Here is a 2,900-nt window from a genome sequence, read left to right as displayed (position 1 = left end):
AGCTTGTGCGGAGAGAGAGAACTGTAAATAGTCTCTTACACTAGACGATAATTAGGTTTCAATGACCATTCGATGCTCACGCAACAGTTAACGTCCACTCAGCCAATACATATTTTAGTTCAAAGCTTGAAACAAATATATAAACATAATAATCCCCAGGCTGTGGGCCATGTCGTATTCAAGTAATTATATAAAAAAAACATATGATATGAAGGCTTTTAGTAATTACAAAAGTGATAAAAGTGCTGAAAATTTTGAATTATTTAAATTATTAAGAAATAAATGTAAATGCTTAATTGATACAGCGAAAGAAAACTTCTTTACAGAGTCTCTTGAAGCTAACAAAAATGACTCAAAGTCACTCTGGTCTATTCTTAAGAATCTTGGTTTACCATCTAAGAAAGGATTATCTTCCTCTTCTAATATTTGTCTCAACATTGATGGAAATATATGTTTTGATAAGGAAATTATTGCAGATTCTTTTAACCATTTTTACACTACAGTTGCCTCAAAGCTTGTTGATAAATTACCAACTTGTGTTCTTAAGTTTGGAAAATCATTTGTCATTAATTTTTACGCTAGCATTGGTGTTAAAGCTGCTAACAGTTTTTCTTTTTCTTTAGTTTCTGAGAACCAAGTACTAAAATATTTAAACCAGCTCAGTTCTAATAAAGCAACAGGTTTAGACGGTATGCCCTCACGTTTTGTGAAAGATGGGGCCTCGATTATTTCTCAACCTCTTACTCATGTTATTAATTTATCTCTTATACAGGGTGTTGTTCCAGATGATCTCAAGTCTGCTAGGGTTGTTCCTATTTTTAAGAAAAGTGATACAACCTCTGTTGGTAATTACCGTCCAGTCTCTATTTTGAGTATTTTATCTAAAATTTATGAAAAGGTTGTATATGACCAAGTTGAGTCATACTTCAAGGTTAACAAATTGTTATATAAATTTCAGTCTGGTTTCAGAAGTGGTTTTTCAACGGACACCTGTCTCATACATCTGACTGATTATATCAGGTTGGAAATGGATAAAGGTAATCTCGTAGGGATGATTCTTCTTGACCTCCAAAAGGCCTTCGACACTGTAAATCATTCTATACTTCTCATGAAATTAAGTGCAGCAGGTCTTGGTGATGATATATTAAGGTGGTTCAATTCATACCTTTCAGATAGACAGCAACTTGTTGATGTTTCAGGCACTCATTCCGGTACAGCCCCAATATCATGTGGAGTTCCACAAGGGTCAATTCTAGGTCCCCTGCTCTTCCTTATCTATGTTAATGATATGTCTGCTGTGGTTAAAAATAAGCTCCTCCTATATGCAGATGACTCAGGTATTCTGGTGTCTGGTAAGTCTAAATCTGATATTGAAAGGTTATTGAAAGAAGGTTTGCATCTGGTTAGTCAGTGGTTGGTTGACAATAAGTTGTATCTGCATTTAGGTAAGACGGAGTCTATTCTATTTGGTTCTAGGCATAAAATCAGGTCAAACTTTTCTCTTGATATTTCTTGTAATGGTACCATTATTGAATCTACATCTTCAGTCAAATACCTAGGGGCTACATTGGATCAAACGTTGTCCTTTGATACCATGGCTCGTTCAGTCATTCAGAAGGCCAACTCCAGGTTAAAATATCTATATAGAAAAAAAGAATATCTCACTCAGCAAACCAAGAAACTTCTTGTCATGTCTTTAATCCAATGTCATTTTGATTATGCTTGCTCTATATGGTACCATAGTCTCACAAAAATGTTACAAAATAAGCTCCAAACCACCCAGAATAAGTTAATGCGGTTCTTTCTAGGTCTCGATGCAAGGGCACACATTGGGCCAGAACATTTTCGTTTGCTCAACTGGCTACCAGTCAATAAACGTGTAGACCAGATTGTTCTTGGCCATGTTTTTAAGATTCAAAATGGTTTGGCCCCTGACTATATGGGAGAACATTTTATCCCGCAGGCCTCTATTCATTCATACAGGACCAGGTCAACTCAAAAAGGTGCTTTTGCTGTCCCCAGGGTCAAAGGTTTCGGGTCAAAGTCCTTTTGTTACACGGGATGCTCATTATGGAACAATTTACCCTCCAGTATTACACAGATTGACAGATTGCCTGTTTTTAAGTCATCTTTAAAAAATTATTTATTAGAAAATCTGTAATTTTTTATGATGGTGTAATAAATGATGCTATCTGTGATATCTAATTTATTTCTTACACATTTTTTAATAGTGTATTTTTAGGATCTCATAATTAATAATGATATCTGTGATATCTTAAGTATCAAAATGGTCTGTGATATACATGCATAGTATTTAATATATTTATTTAAATTATGTTGGTCATTTTATTGATGTAATTTTGTTTAATATTTAAGTGCCACTCTATGTCATGCCACCAGCTCAAAGGACCACAATGGAAATATGGGTTTACCCATTTTTGTGTTATCCTTGGTGTTGGTATGTATGTAATGGTATATTTATTTTCATGTATGTTATATTTTATATTTTGTACATGTTGTAAATGCCCTTGTATGCATTCCTTGCCGAAATAAATCTATCTATCTATCAAGGTTAACAACTTGAAACAAATTTACTGGCACAAAATGTTAAGTGGTATTCAAGTTTAATGCAAACTTGATGATACTTATATCGATGATGGAGAGAAGGCGGAGGAAATGATGCGTATGAAAGGACGTTTCTGATGTTTAGAATGTCATGCTGTCGTTTTATGTTGCAGCGTATGCTCCTTTCGTTTTTAACCAATTTATGCCTAGCGTCTAGAAAAAAGGCCTTGGCAAACAGCGTAGACACAGATGAGACGCCGCATGATGCGGCGTCTCATCAGGGTCTGCGCTGTTTGCTTACAGGAATTTCTATAAGAAATATTCTAAATATAGAA

The 2,900-nt window shown here is 34.8% G+C and overlaps 1 long non-coding RNA gene across 1 annotated transcript; it reads left to right on the top strand.

Moving 5' to 3' along the window:
• The first annotated feature begins 220 nt into the window (after positions 1 to 220).
• On the top strand, positions 221 to 2,570 carry LOC127836138 (uncharacterized). Its single transcript, XR_008028621.1, has 2 exons — positions 221 to 1,037; positions 2,377 to 2,570. It is a non-coding gene; the product is annotated as an uncharacterized LOC127836138 (long non-coding RNA).
• Positions 2,571 to 2,900: the final 330 nt, after the last annotated feature.

The sequence above is a fragment of the Dreissena polymorpha genome, chromosome 1, assembly GCF_020536995.1.
Source record: "Dreissena polymorpha isolate Duluth1 chromosome 1, UMN_Dpol_1.0, whole genome shotgun sequence".
In the NCBI taxonomy this organism is placed as follows: Eukaryota; Metazoa; Mollusca; class Bivalvia; order Myida; family Dreissenidae; genus Dreissena; species Dreissena polymorpha.
This window is presented reverse-complemented; position numbering and strand designations above follow the sequence as displayed.